This window comes from Corythoichthys intestinalis, chromosome 19 (assembly GCF_030265065.1).
Source record: "Corythoichthys intestinalis isolate RoL2023-P3 chromosome 19, ASM3026506v1, whole genome shotgun sequence".
NCBI lineage: Eukaryota > Metazoa > Chordata > Actinopteri > Syngnathiformes > Syngnathidae > Corythoichthys > Corythoichthys intestinalis.
Genome location: NC_080413.1, coordinates 38,320,261 through 38,337,269, shown reverse-complemented (window position 1 = coordinate 38,337,269; position 17,009 = coordinate 38,320,261).

The following is a 17,009-nucleotide window of genomic DNA, read 5'->3' as shown; positions in this document are numbered from 1 at the left end:
ACAAATTACTTAAAAAAGTAATTTAATTACTGATTACACCGCAAAAAAGTAATTTAGTTACTTCACCGATTACTTTATTACCAAAGTAACTAAGTTACTTCAAAAGTAACTTGTCAGTTACTTTCTACCAATTTTTCCTTTTGCTGCCTCAACATAAAAATGACAACAAAAAAATGTCATCGCGTGTAATTGAATTTTTCACATAAGGTTTAATCTTTGAGTTAGCGGGGGTTTAATTAGTTGATGAAGTTGATTTCAACCACCATTGACTCGCGCTAGCTTAGCCACCCTGGAGCCCTGAAACTAACAAATAACTGACAAACTGCAGGGAATTTGTTCAAATCAACTCCAACGACTAAATAAACCCCCGCTAACTTCTAGATAAAGCCTAATGTCAAAAATTCTGAACTTCCCCTTTAAAATAAAGACCTAGCTGTTAAAATAATGTCTATAAAAGTTGTAGAGCAATAAAACAAACAACAAAAATTAATGAAATGAACAAGAATCCTACAACGTATTTCATAATGGGTCAAAATCATTTTTCGAGCAGATCATGTGACTAGCACCTAAGACACTAGCTTTTGCTTTGCTAAGCCAAAACTACACCTGTGGAGGCAAGATGGGTATTTAGAATATCTGTAAACCTAAGCTTTCAAACGCAACTAACAACAACTGAGCTTGAACAGTTTTATATATATGTATATGTACAGTATTGGCCAAAAGTTTGGCGACACCTCAAAGGTGAATACTTTGAAGAATGTACAATATAAAACCTGTTTTCAGTTATTTCACTTTTTTTTATGCCATTCCACATGTTCGTTCATAGTTTTGATGTATTCAGAGAGGATTTACAATAGTAGTGAAAATATATAAAACGCAAAAATGTTTAGGTGTGTCCAAACTTTTGACTTTTGCTTCAGTCATCAACATGCTTTGCCCCCAGCCCCACAAAAGTAAAACTCCTCCTATGGTTACAAACACTGACAATAAAATGTGCATAAAGGCTGGTTACGAACTTTGTTTCGAGTTTTGTCGCGTTGTCCTGTAATTCCGCGTTGTACTGTAATTCCAAGTGCTTCCTTGTTGACTTGGATGTAGAGTTTTTAGCGGCCGACAGTCTTTTTCAGCCAGCGCAAAGTTTGCAACGCACGGAAATATTTTTGTCATATTTACTGGACAGAAATGTGAAGTAATTGCTGAATTTCCAGTGAGCAAAGGCATCCATTTGCGGTATATATTCTGCCTTTCACTGTTAGCCTGGCTACCTTGTCAGAATGCTATGTTGTTGACCGCCGTGGCAGACAGCCTCAAACAGCAACGTAACACACGTGACCCGTTTTTTTTCCCCCCGATGAGAAATGCTCTTCGTACATGACTACAGTATTCTTCATTCTACATACAGTACATTATGAGGCAAAAACAAAATAGTAACGCACAGGCACTAGGTAAACTAACTTTAATCGGATTACTGGCTTAGAAAAATGAACGCGTTAGATTACTCGTTACTGAAGAAAGTAATCAGATTACAGTAACGCGTTACTTAGTAACGGGTTACTGACAACACTGGCTATCAACACTTGGTCGTAGCTCCCAGCCACGTAGTAGCTTTACAGCATAAGTCACATAATAGCAAATTGGAATAATATTATTTATCTCCTGAGTCTATTTTAGAATCTGCTTCATAAATAAGGAAATCCTTTATCTTTTGGCTCACCTACATCAAATTATAATCAATAGATGGCTTTATATTGATGCTTCAATGTAGCTCTCAGCTAAAGCCTGAGTTATGCTCGCGCGTTGCGGTCACGGCATAGCGACTACGGCGTCATTCGACATTTGATGGTTCTCCGGCCAGGTGACGCGTTGCTCTGTAATTCACCGCCAAGCCAAACAGGGGTGTTGTGTTATGTTTGGACGGTTTTGGGGCATGCTTGTTGACTTCCTCTTGTCTAGTTTAACAGAGAAAAAACAAACAATGCAAGATGGAACGCTTGAATGTGGATCTTCAGCTCATCAACATTGAATAAATGTTGATCCTACAAATGTTGAGGCGCAAGCGACGCAGAAGTCGGTTTCGAGGCGGTCTGTCCAACTTTTGATGCCACATAGAGTTCTTCTAGCCTCGGGTGAAAACCAGCTAGCTGTGGCGGCTAGCTTTAAACTGGCGTCGAGCACTGCGTCCAGCGTTTTATCCGAGGTCTGCAAAGCCCTCCAGCCCGATTTGTTTGCTGTGTCCTACAACCGGCCAGTGGGAAGCCATAGTAGATTTCTGGCGTCTATGGAACTTCCCAAACTGCGTTGGAAGCTTTGATGTTAACGTTACCATAAAAAGCACCGAGGCACTCTCAGTCAGTGATGATGTATCGTGTGTGAACTGTCTGTTATTGAAAATTAAACATTAAAACAACTCTTTTGACACAAAACCTGTGCTTTATTCTTCATATACAGTATTTGAAGTGTGACACGTAAATAAGTCACAGACTCACAGCAAACATATGTACACAATAAATGAAGAAGTGCACCAACCAAAAATACGACAAAAAGTGATAAAAAGCTGGCAGTTTTTGGCCGACTGGGTCACTGCTTCCTGTGGCCATTCGATTCTGAACTCACACATCTCGGTGGTTCTTCCATTTTTTTATTAAATCGCTGACCTTGCCATTTGGCAAACTTTATGATGTCTTGACTAGACTTGCTCTTCGATGATACTCCCGTCAGCTTGGTCCATTTTTGCGTCTAGAAAAATAATGTTTTACAATGGCGGGTGATTTTGGGCTGAACTGGAAACAACAGTCTGAGTGAACCAATCACAGTCCATTTCCGCCACGTCATATGTGTTGATGTGACGCCAGGGTTTGAAAAATCAACAGGACCACGTCAGACTACGCCGCAGGGTCATAAATCGGCTCTTTCTTGAACGCGCAGGTCTGACACGGAAGTATAACTCGGCCTTTAGTTACATGCTTAGCCTATGTAATAATACAACTTTTTTTCTCGTAGTACCAGTACGACTTTAAAGTGCATATGACATGACAAAACCAATCTTCAATAGCATTATTATTGGAATTAAAATCATATTTTGAGACGATTCAACTATATACATCAATTTGGCAAAGTGCAGATGACAAGAAATGCATCTTTATATCTGCCGTTTAGCTCTTTCTTTCATTATAGCGGTCTGGCGCCTCCATCTTGGTGATGATGTCAGACAATGAGCGATTTCAGCGGATTTAGCATTGAGCCCAAAAAAGGAGGAAGGGTTTTTCAGCAATTCTGGTTCAAGTGTGGATTTTTCTAACAATATTGTCGATCCAGAGGAAGTATGTGACATACAGCCATATATGTTTGAGTCATATTTGGAGGAGGAGGAAGATTCAGAATGAGAAAAAGGCAATAAACACGAGGCTGATGACTAGATGACTAGAGCAGACTACATGGGCAACACATAATGTCATCATTGTTTTTATCTCTCTACTCCACTATTTTTACAGGATATTCTTTGTATCTAAGTATTTTTTCCTCGATTGCTATATAAATTGTATGGTCATGACAAATAACAGTCTTGTGCTAAATGGAATATCAAATATTAAAAAAGCATTTATTCAATACGAAAGGGCTAAATTACTGCATAATGACTTCTTAAACCTCCTGAACGGTATTTTATGCCACCGGAGTTAGTCACTCTTTTCACTTCCCTGCCAGACTCAGAGACGGAAGAAAGAGCGTAAACAAAACAAGAGGCGTGAAAACTAGGCTACATGCTAACCTGAACCAAGCGGCTCTCGCAAGTCTCTTCCCCGCATTTCGAACACCAAACTATCCCAATTCATTTCACAAACGGCGGTGGGAGTGATGGGAGTGCCTTCACCGATCTGCCAGCCTCCGGCGGCGAGCACCTTTCAGCGGCCCATTGCAGCTCGTCATTCCCCAGCTGCGGCCCCGGCAAGCAGTCCGCGGGAGTGCTTGTCGCCGAGGACGTAGCAGGGGAATAAGCGCCAAAAAGGGCTCATTTTCGGTGGACACACGCCACAGTCAATGGCCGATGAAGGCATCATCACCCACAAAATACATGCCACCTTCATATTAAAACATGTGCCATGATACCAGTATTTGATATAATGTAAAACACACAGCTTACTCACCTCCTCATCTGTCCAATGGTCCCCCGATTATCGGACTTGTTTTGCCCATTCTTCGCAGTGAACGGGATCTTTTGGAAACCCCAAAAGGCTCACACCACTCTCCCTTGTGTAGCAACAAAAGCCTGCAGCACATTGGGCTGGCGTGACGCGATAAATAAATTAATCCGCCAAATCAGCTGCATCCGCAGTCCTGCAGTATGCATGCAATAGTATGGCTGTATACTGAAGATGATCTCATTCTCTGACGTCACACCCGCCTTCTTCCTCATCTCTAGACTCTAGCTGGAAGTCACTCATTTTCATGGCATGGGATTAAAAAAATTGAATAAATATATCGATCGCTTCCACACACATCCAAGCCGTCTATTTCATTCAGGAGCATAAAATACCTCGTCTAATATGAAATAAACACTTTTATTTATTTATTTCTTCTCCTTTATTTGGCCCTAATCCGCCGTCGTGTTTCTCGAATGTATAGTTGACTTTCTTACTGTGTTGGCATTGATTAGTGATTGACCTTAGCGGTTAATATTTCAGATTTACTGTGTTTGCAAATTTTATTTAATAACGCTGAGTTTGTCTTCACTTAGTGGCTTTGTAACATTTGACATTTGTTTATGATCCAGTTAACTGCCTGCTACAGTGTTTATTAACCACAAGTATTTAGTTTAACCATCCCATATGTGCAACTCTCAGCTGCAGTCAATCAAAGGCTTAAATCATGTAGTCTGTCATAAGAGCGCAGAAGATGTGTGACAGTGTATTGCACATTCATTGTTAATGTGGTTTTGTTAGAATGGGTTTATTTTAATTTCCCACCTTTTAAACAAACTCTCATTATTTTTTATTTGTTTATTTTTAAATGTGTAGTGTTCAGCTGCTTAGACACGGAGAAAGGGAATTTGAGAGTCTTTGTAGGCTGAACAGTTTTGATGTGCCGCATGGGAGTTTGGTGTAGCCTATGGTTGTTTATTTTGTGTTTTTCAGAGGAAGCAGCAGGACAGAAAACGGTTTTGGGCAGTCAGTCAGAAGAACAGATGGAATATTGATACATTGGTACCGTAGCGAACTTAAGTGTTCCAAAAGTCGTGAATGAGTCTTAATTTACCTTGTGCAAACTCTGCCCCCTAAACTGGCCATTGACCAATCATACATCCTAGCAACCATTGTTAGGTGAGCATGATCCATCAAGCTCTACATATGCCTCCATTTTATAATTGATTCATTTGGGTGTTACTGTAAACCTTATAAGACTGCTAACTGCCATAAAACTTTACGGAAGAAGACAAAAACAATTAAATAGCTGCAGACATCCAAAATGGTGAAGCGATATGACACGAGGTACCCCATGAGTTTATCTGGAGGAGTGCGGTTCTTTTCCTTCCCAAGGCTGAAAATTCAACTGGAGCGGTAATTTCGATGGATTGAACAGTGTGTAAGGCCTCACTCCCAGCTAAATGTCTGCAACAAACACACGCAGGTGTGCTTTAAAATAAGATTAAGCTAATGCCAGACATCCAGCTGTGTTGCCTAACTTGCTTTAGTAGAGGCAAGGACACGTACCGTATTTTTCGGACTATAAGTCGCAGTTTTTTTCTAGGGGTGTGACTTATACTCAGGAGCGACTTATGTGGGAAATTATTAACACATTATGATATCATTTCACATGTTCTTTTGGTGTTTTGCAGTGACACTGATGGTTTGGTAGTCTTATCTGAATAACTCTTTAATAGCTATGGCCATGTTCGCGTTCTGCCTTTGGCAATGTGTGTTGAATTGTATTATTAACTTCTTTATATTGAAATGCATGCTTTTAATTTGTGGCACTTTCACGCTCAAGTGGGGGCGCACTCGCACTTGTTTACGCGAAAAAGAGCGCTCACACACCAGAAGAAGACTGACAGCTACGCAAAACAGTTTTTCAAAACTTTTTTTTTTCTTTTAAACCTCAAAGGTCTTCTGTTGTGTTCATCAATACTGATGTGGAGATGTGATGAAAATGAAATCACACCAGGCAAATTCGGGCTTCTTAAATCTAAGTTAATTACAGCTGTCTAAAACGACAACTGTCATAACAACCGATCGCATCTCAACCTAGGCATCATTGCAACCCTTGTCGACCAATTCTACCAGTGAACATGCATGACACAAGCAAGATAAATGACAAAAACAAAGGCCGAGTCAAGGTAATTACAGATCGACGTTGCGTTACTCCCTTGCGCCATCCACTCGACCAAAATCGAGTCTTGAAAGCAACAGTCCTTAATGATATGGGGGTAAAATCGTGCTTTTCATGGGCCCCTCTTCCTCCTTGAGCGCTGGGTAGTTACTGTAGGTCTATCCCCCACCCCCCCAACTACCAGGGCCATGTCGCCATACTAACCAAGACAATTTCAAACCCGTCAATTAATTTGAAGAAACTATAGGAATACCGTAATTTCCCGAATATAAGTCGCACCCGTGTATAATGCGCACCCCAAATTTACTTGTAAAATTTGGGGAAAATTATTGTACCCGTTTATAACGCGCACCCTAATTTTAGCACCAATAAATAGAAGAATACAAGAAAACAGAGCTCGTGTACAGATACAGAGATGTCATTTTACTGACTGGTGAAACACAGCACAAGCGTAGCACATTGGTAGTTCAAAACATTACCGTAAACTGACAATATTTACGGTAATAATATGATTTGACAACTTCTCCAACTTACCAGAATCTAGGAGAAAACAAAACGGATGTGACTTTTCTTTTAAAGGCTGCTGTATAACTTGCTCGTTTCCTCATGATGAATAAATGTTTCTTCCATGGATTGATACGGTAAAACTACTGAACTATTGTTATTTGGGTTTGAGTTTCCCGAGGGACCGATATAGTTGACGGACACAGGAAGTGTGTGTCCTCACATTTGTTATGCTCCGAATTGTGGAGCTGCAATAAACGTCGACTCAAATGAGTTCAAGAAACTAAATTCTGTGCTTTATGAAGAGTGAAAAAAGCAGAATTTAACACAGACGAAATCATTCGGCCGATTAGTGTGAAGTATTACCGAAACAAAATGGTGACGTCACGTACCGTAATGGTCGGCAACGGGTCGCCGCATACGTTTCTTCAACACAACGTGGCCGTGTCAATGAAAAAAAATCGGTTTATATATATATGTAATACATATATATTTCTGTCTCCATCCATGTACCCGTTTATAATGCGCACCATGAGTTTACAAGTTGATTTTGGGGGAAAAAAGTGCGCGTTATATTCGGGAAATTACGGTATAAATAAAATATCAAAATGTTTTCTAGGCTTGATATAACGGCAAATATGGTCATCTTCTTGTGAGGGCTCCCCTTGTTTACAAGCTTGTGCTTCCACTTATCTGACCTTTGAACCAGGACTGTTTCACTTTAAAGCAGTGGTCTCCAAACATCCACTGTGGGTGGACTACAAACAGAAAAATCCAACTTTCCAAATTTTGCATCTTTAGTTTACTTACATAAAAAAACCACACAGAGTAAGTAGCACATGAAAAATAACAAAACTAAAAAAAAAAAAAAAAAAAAAAAATGTTTTCTCAATTCTTTGTTAGATTTGAGTTAAAAAAAAAAAAAAATAGGCCACCAACAGTCTGATCTTCACGGGGGTCTCATAGTGAGCACAACCTAGGTAATTCTGCTAATGGTATTCCTGGGACTCTAGTGAGGCAGTAAAATTTAATCACTCTCAGAAAGAGTCTTTCACATACCCGCGGAATAGCACAGGCTTGTGGTGGTTGTGACATTGTTTGTTTGCCGAGGAAGAATATCAGGGGCAAACGGTAAGCACAACTCGGCCTTGCACCGTCAGAGAAATACACCGTCATAGCAAGAGTATAGACCAAGGGTGGACTGACATACGAGCAGGGGTGAAAGTGGGTCAGAACGCAGTTCCGGTATAAGATTCAGGACTGGAACGCAGTTACGGTATAAGATTCAGGGCCAGAATACTGTTCCGGTACACGGTGCTTTGATTCCAAAAATATGACGGTAACTGTCAAAACGCTATGTAAAAAAAAAAAAAAAAAAAAAATTGAGGCTGCCACACATGCATTTCATCTCCAAGAAGAAAACAATCTACCAACATAAGATTTACACACACAAGTGTTAACAACAAGCATAGTAATAAAATGCTTGTGTAGCGTAATCCGTTTTCACCGATATTTATTACTTATTTTATTCCACGGACAGCATGGAGGTTTCCCCAGCTGCTGCAGTTACCAGAGTCTGACGATGATGAGTCACGTCAATGTGCGAATGCACGCAGCAAAGCAAAACGCCTGCACTCATTTAGCCGTTCAATTGGCTGACATACTGACATGTGATCAGCAGAGATAGTTAGCTCTAATTGGTTCAAATGTACATGTTTTCTGGAACAGTAAAAAAAAAAAAAGTTTGTTGAATTGATGCGACAAAAAAGGGCAATGCAACAGAAAATGGATCAAATCTTTAAGAGCAAGGAAATTGTTGAGGAGGCTTATTTATCATATTTAGTTTTATTTCTTCTGAGGAGATTCAGAACTTCTTAGCTGTCAATGTGCACTTGGGACTAATATTTGTTAATTTATGTTAGGTTACTTATTCATTTCCTTATGTTTTAAAAAAAGTCAATGTTTGCGCGATCTTCAAAATATATTTCATTTCATTCTGCATAATATAAGTGATTTGTCATTATTTTTCTGAATGTATGTTACTAATATCTTTATTATTAAGAAGAAAAAAAAACAGAAAGCAAAAGTAAATGTTTACATTAACTTCTATTTGAATATACATCCTATGTTCTTAAGTAGTTAAAATTGAGATTTGGCATTTAGTATGTGAGGAAATGAGGGAAAATCAAAATTAGGAGGTTGGGGTTATTGCTGTTTTTGTTAACTTTTATTTTGCAAATCACTGAAAAAATACGATTTTGAATGAAAATCAGTTTTTGTATGTGTTATAGAAATAACTGTGCCAAAACAGTTTTCGTTGAATTTCAGTATTTTTAGAAGGTCTGACCCCCTCCCCTCAAAAAATGAAAATAAATAAATAATTAAATTAACAATTTCTGGCTCCGTGGCGACCTTCACGTCAGGGAGTTCCGGCAAGAAATTCTAGCCACTTTCACCCCTGCATACGAGGATACCGGGGATTTAAATAAATCTGTATTGACTTGTAATAACTTTCAAACTGCAAATTTTACTGTATAATGTGTTAATCTGATCATTTTTCTTAAATCTAGTCGAATATTTTTTAAATTTTGTTTTGAGTTTTAAACGTTAGTTAACAGATAAATGCATCAGATTCTTCCACTTACTTTTAGTATATATTACCATTTGTTCTTATTAGGCCCATACATCTAAAAGTTGGTCATTTTTCACCTAACTCAAGAAAAAGATGGTTGTCAAGTCATAAGCCAATCAAACTTGCGTTTGAGGAAAAATAGCGGCTTCTTACCCAAGTTTTGCAGTTTAGCAAGTTCACACAGTTTAATGTTATATTAACTCTAATGCAGATTGGACTTTCAGTAGCAAAATTAGTGGTGTGTTTCCCACCTACACAAGATTAGCATCTTTTTAAATTACTTACAGTGGCTGCTGCTGGTCGAAAAAAAACTTCTAATATCCCTCCTCTTCAAAGGAGGCAGGTGGGTCAAGTCATCAGCCAATTGAACGCGCGTTTGAGGGGGGGATGGACTGGCACATTCAGCAACTGAAAATAATGAGGTAAATATAAGTTTGAACATAATGAAAATAATTCATTTGATAATGGTAGGGTCAATTCGTTAATAGATATGGGAAGACAATCTCAATGACCGATATAACTGAATACATGACATAGTGCAAATAAGGTTACTTAAAAGTTGGTGGGGACAATTTGAACATTCTGTAAAGTTGGTAGTGTTTTGTCCCTACTGTCCCTATGCAAACCTACGCCCTTGCTCCAGAGTATGAAACTATGCCAAACTATGAAAAAAACTGCAACTTTTAGTCTGAAAAATATGGTAAGTAAGGTTTGGTCTCACTACTCATGCGTGAACTGCGAGCCTACATATTTTACCCGTACGTGGGAAAAATAAGTATTGGTTGAAAAATAAGTAGAAATTGATGACTGTGGTCAAGCCAGCAGACATTCGTGCTCTTGTGGTCAAATGAGGTGGACCCTAAAATTAGCGCACAACATAATCCAAGTATTAGGGTGAATGCATTCTGACCGAGCGGCAAGGCATTTGACTTCCGTGTGCCTGCGCTGTTCCTAACTCTTCAAAACACTCTCAACACTATAATATATAACGCCACCACTCTCATCATTTAATCAAGGAGATAAAGTCGCCTGATCTTAAAACCGCTCCATCTACATGTGCGTTATGTGCGCTGTCACGTCAGGACAATATTAGCTGATTCCCCTTAGCAAAGGGTCCCTTTAGTAGACGGTAGGTTACAGTTCTTATTTTTGTGGCACTGTAAATCCACAAATCTGAATTGGTTGTGGTACATATTAGAAGCGGACCTCTTGCCTGGCACTGCCAGACTATTCTTCCTGTATTTTTCAAACACTGAGAGAAATAGTCTGGGAACCATCCCATTCACGGCCTTTCGAGCAGGTACAAAATCAATCGACAAATCAGATTCGTTTATTTGCGTGACGTGTTCTTCACGAGTAACGTCACTCTTGAACAGTATGACATCTCTTATCACGCCTATGCAGATGACACACAACTGTACATTTCTGTGTCCCCACATGATTATAGTCCCTTAGTCTCCCTGAGTAAATGCATTCGTCAAATCAATGAATGGATGTGCCAGAATTTTCTCCAGTTAAATGTGGAGAAGACAGTGGTGATCATTTTTGGGCCAAAAAAGGAAAGGTCAAAGATAAGCAGCCAACTTAGCACAATGTCACTTACAGCTACAAATCAAGTCAGAAACCTTGGCGTAATTATTGACTCAGACCTAAAATTTGATAGCCATCTAAAGTCCGTCACTAAATCCGCTTATTACCACCTAAAAAATATAACCAGAATTAAGGGGCTTCTGACTCAACAAGACATGGAAAAACTTATGCATGCATTCATTTTCACTTGATTGGACTGCTGCAACGGTATATTTACAGGTCTTGATAAAAAATCAGTCAGGAAGCTGCAGCTAGTACAGAATGCTGCAGCCAGAGTCCTCACAAATTCAAGGAAGCTGGACCACATTACACCGGTTTTGAAATCGCTACACTGGCTTCCAGTGAGTCAAAGGATAGACTATAAAATACTACTGCTCGTCTACAAAACACTTAATGGCCTTGGACCAAAATACATGCTTGACTTGTTAGATTCCTATGAGACATCTAGACCCCTAAGGTCGTCTGGAACGGGTCTTCTGCATGTTCCAAGAACAAGGACCAAGCAGGGTGAGGCAGCATTTAGTTATTATGCTCCTCACCTCTGGAACAAGTTACCCGAACGTCTGAAGTATGCTCAAACTGTTAGCTCCTTTAAATCAGGACTAAAAACACTTTTGTTTGGCACTGAATATCCATAACTGTCTATATATTTCAACCTACCTGCCTCCTATTCCTCTTGTGCTTATCTCCATTGCTGATTTCAATGATTACAGTATTATTAGTAGTAGTTTTTGCTTTATTTTTATTTTTGTTTGATTTTTATTTATTTATTTTTATTCTGTGATTAAATGCGATCATTTGTCTTGGTTTTTACGTTGTGTTGATTTAAATGTGATTTTTATGGTCTTCATGTGATGTAAAGCACTTTGAATTGCCTTGTGTTGAATTATGCTATATAAATAAATTTGCCTTGCCTTGCCTTGCGCGTCGAAAGTCGTCTCTTCAACAACACAGATGGTGAACGGGAGAGCCGAGAATATGTTCCAATCCACGGTAAAATCAGTTTTAAATTACCAAAAACACATCGACACGAGTCATTGACAACAGTCTGTCTTGCGCTAGCCATGTCGAATAAACTCCGCTCTCTTCGTATGTTTACTTTCGCGTGCAAGTCCCTCGTCCTGCCCCCGCCATTTTACTAACGTCACGTCTGCCCATCGCTGATTGGTCCACTCCGCTGTCTGTTTGCTGTGGCTTTCTCCGCCCTGGAAATTGTATCCGTGTGAATGGTGGCCAGACTCAATAGCTGGAACAGCGGTGAGTCTGGTGTACCAGGCAAGCGGACCTCTCTAAGCACTCATAAATTCAAAACTATGTCTTTTTACTGTACCAATATTTAGAAAATTGGAATGAAAAGTCCTACATGTGTACTTTTATCAGGTTACAGTTCTCTAATGGTTTACTCACATTATACTTTACAGTGTTGTATCAATGACCTGTTTGCAGTAAAATCACTATGTGCTTTAAAATCACTACACTGTTTTAATTTTTTTTTACTCTACACTAATTAAGGTTAAGGTTCAATAAAGTATATTATCAAGGTTGTTGTTTACTGTTTGATTTTTGTCAAAAAAACAAAACAAAACATAAAATGCTGTTTTTTCTTCCATCAAGGTACAGGTACTCGTCTTGCCTTCTGGATGGCTTCCAACACAGTCCATGAAGTGGACCGGTCTTTCAATGACTCCCGGTCCATGTTTTAGGAGAGGCCGCTGTTAAAAAAAGGTTGATTCAGCGTATGGTGAGTTACGTTTCTCTGCACTTAATGTTTGTTTTTAGCCCCATAGTGTTATTTTATATTTACTGTAATTTTCTGCCACACATCGCCAGTCCATGGAAAAAAGGCCCACTTCACACCGGTCCGTGGTGCTGACATAGCCTATTGAATCAGCCTGAAACTAAAGAAAGTAGCAACCTCAGCATCATCTACCATCATATGGCTAATTTTTAGCATAGCTAGCAAGACGGTCTTGTTTGTATCATTTATTCATCATACAGTAGAGCTGCAGATGTGACCAGGAAGCAACTGTCTGGTTGAATACAACGTTGTACGTCAATTTCTGAAGTTTGTCAGAAATTCACTTCGCTTCATCATTAAAAGAAGAGCAATTAGCGTCATCAAAAGCCTTTTTCGATAGGAAATAATGTTTTTGCTCTACCATGAACCAATACGTCATTACTGTGGTTTAATGTGGATTGATCGCCTTCTAATGACGAGCCAATCAGAGGAAATAGACGGGAGCTGCAGAAGTGACCAGGAAGAGACTAACTGCCTGAATACTATGCTGGAATGCAAAATGCTTCTTCCTCATTAAAAGTGGAGCAAAGAACGTCTCAGCAAAAGCTTTTTCGACAGGAAGCAATGTTTTCACGAGTGTGACGAGAAGAGCCATCGACCAATCAGCAGCTGTATATTTTTCTGAACGTTCCTACCAGGCCAATTGGCCAGTGTTGTCTTCAACAATGACGACAACGAAAATATTTTGTCATTAAACACTTTTTCATGACGATGACAAGCTAAAAACATGCTTTGGGAAACTTAAACATAACGAGACGAATGCCAGTTTTTGTCTGACGAGACGAGAATGAGACGAAAATGCGCAATAGTTTCTGTCACATGTTCACAATGTGTGACATGTGTAGTTAGCCTCCTACCATCGTAGCAGTGTCTAGTTGTGTCTCTCATGACATGCTGCACCTCCCCCTCTTCCCGACTCACCAGTGTGTCGTCTCCCTTTTCCATGAGGCTTGCGCACACGGTAAGATTTGTTTTCTTGGCCAGAAAGAATATGCAGTGTTGCATTAGTCTTTAAAGGACTGTGCAGAGTGATCATCTCACATTAAATGTAACTCATAGCATTAGCATAGCATTTGTGTTAGCATGATAACGGCGAGCGTACTCTTAAACTCTCAAACAAATTTGTTTTTACATACAGTTCGTTGCATCCAGGTGGGTATAATTAATTGAAAAAAATGTACTGTTTTCCTGCTGAGTGTGTAAAATCACAAAGTTGGCGTTGTCTTTGTAGACGCTACAATATGTACTCGTCTGTCAATGTTTATTCGAAATAGTTGGAAATTTATTTATTTATTGTCGAGTAAATATTTTTATTTTACAGACGAAAACATTATTGAGCAAACTTTGACTAAAGCCAGACAAAATTAGTCTTGGGTTTTCGTCAACAAAAACTAGATGAAGACGTACACATTTTGAGAAGACTAAAATATGACTAAGCCTAATAAATATTATCGTCTAAAAGACTAAGACGGAAATTAAAAGGGCTGCCAAAGACAAAACTGGATCTATCCCAGATTAATATGTATAATACTGTACTGTACAGTATATTCATAGCAGATAAAGTACTACTATATAGAGCAATCAATCTGGCATGCCAGGTTAACCAAATCTTATACTGTAGCTGTTTTTGATATTTTAATTTAACTGTTTCTTTACTGACATTTGCAGTTTTTATTTTCAAACAGCAGAGGTCGTTTAGGGTTTAATTTTCATGAAGAACATTTATTGGGCTTTGTTGACATCTTGCCTAAATTGACCAACCAGGGACTCTGAACATATCCTATTCAACAGGAACACGCACAAATACACACGTTTACCTTCAGGAGAATGAAGAGAAATATACGGCTAATTTATGACATTTGAACACGTTTGATGTATCTCAATGTTAAAAAAAAAAACCACGTGAAAATCCTCTCCTCTCTCTCTGGTATCTCTGTCTAATCTATGGGACAACAAAACTATCCCACTATGGGAATTGACAGGAAGCGCTAAACACACACTGAAATACAGTGGGGCAAATAAGTGTTTAGTCAACCACCAATTATGCAAGTTCTCCTACTTGAAAAGATTAGAGAGGCCTGTAATTGTAAGCATTGGTAAACCTCAACCACGAGAGACAGAATGTGGAAAAAAAAAACAGAAAATCACATTGTTTGATTTTTAAAGATTTTTTTTTCCAAATTAGAGTGGAAAATAAGTATTTGGTCACCCACAAACAAGCAAGAGTCCTGGCTGTCAAAGAGGTCTAACTTCTTCTAACGAGGTCTAACGAGGCTCCACTCGTTACCTGTATTAATGGCACCTGTTTTAACTCATTATCGGTATAAAAGAACCCTGTCCACAACCTCAGTCAGTCACACGCCAAACTCCACTATGGCCAAGACCAAACAGCTGTCGAAGGACACCAGAGACAAAATTGTAGACCTGCACCAGGCTGGGAAGACTGAATCTGCAATAGGTAAAACGCTTGGTGTAAAGAAATCAACTGTGGGAGCAATTATTAGAAAATGGAAGACATACAAGACCACTGATAATCTCCCTCGATCTGGGGCTCCATGCAAGATCTCACCCCGTGGCGTCAAAATGAGAACAAGAACGGTAAGCAAAAATCCCAGAACCACACGGGGGGACCTAGTGAATGACCTACAGACAACTGGGACCACAGTAAAAAAGGCTAATATCAGTAACACAATGCGCGGCCAGGGACTCAAATCCGGCACTGCCAGACGTGCCCCCCTGCTGAAGAAAGTACACGTGCAGGCCCGTCTGCGGTTTGCTAGAGAGCATTTGGATGATCCAGAAGAGGACTGGGAGATTGTGTTATGATCAGATGAAACCAAAATACAATGTTTTGGTAGAAACACAGGTTCTCGTGTTTGGAGGAGAAAGAATATTGAATTGCATCCGAAGAACACCATACCCACTGTGAAGCATGGGGGTGGAAACATCATGCTTTAGGCTGTTTTTTCTGCAAAGGAACCAGGACGACTGATCTGTGTAAAGGAAAGAATGAATGGGGCCATGTAACGAGAGATTTTGAGTGAAAATTTCCTTCCATCAGCAAGAGCATTGAAGATGAGACGTGGCTGGAAAATTTGTGGAGGGAGTTGAAAGTCCGTGTTGCCCAACGACAGCCCCAAAACATCACTGCTCTAGAGGAGATCTGCATGGAGGAATGGGTCAAAATACCAGCAATAGTATGTGAAAAGCTTGTGAACAGTTACAGAAAACGTTTGGCCTCCGTTATTGCCAACAAAGGGTACACAACAAAGTATTGAGAGGAACTTTTGGTATTTTGGTATTGGTATTTGGTATTTTTCTTGCTGCTTCGCTACTGTGCAGACGTCTCTCTGCTTTGCTCCTGCTTCTCAAGCTTCAATCATCTTTTTAATCATTTTTAAACACCTCTAAATTACTCAGGAGGTCTTGGAATTATCTTTTAATCATGTTTATATTCAAACAAAGGCTTTTTGAGCATTTTTGAGCCTTTTAAAGTGCTTTTTTGTCGTTACTGGAACACAAGTCTGCCTTATCGGAGCTGAGGAATTCGGCTAACGAAAGCTAAGTAGCAGCAACATGCCTCCCCTGTCAATGGATGATTACCACAAACTGCTCCAGAAGATAGCAGTACTGGAAACAAAAATCTACCGGCTTGAAGTGAATATGGAGGTAAACGGACAGCTCGGGAATGAAACCACTCTGCCGATCTCCCAAAACAGCGAGTGGGAGCGGACCCATAGAATGCAAACAAACACCATCGAGACTCAACGGGACCCTGGCAGAACCCAGCACTGGCAGATTTACGATGAAAAGGAATGGCCACCTCTGCAGAAGAATGCGTCATCTACTCCGGCACCAGAAGGAAAATTATCACAGATCAAGGCAACAACAAAGGCTCAAAGCAAAGTGCCTCAAGCTGCTGGAATTCTACTGGAAAATAGATTTACGCCACTCTCCGAGACTCCTGACCCAGGGAAAGTTGGAACACCCAGCTCGAAAGAGAGGTACGATGCTAATGCATGTGCTAGCAGGCTACAGAGAAAGCGACCCAATGGGCCCCGCACTCTGATAGTGGGCGACTTTGCTGTGAATGGGATGAAACACTTTTGTAGCAACAATACCAGAGTATGTTGTTTAAACAAAGCTACGGTGTCTGTTATCTCT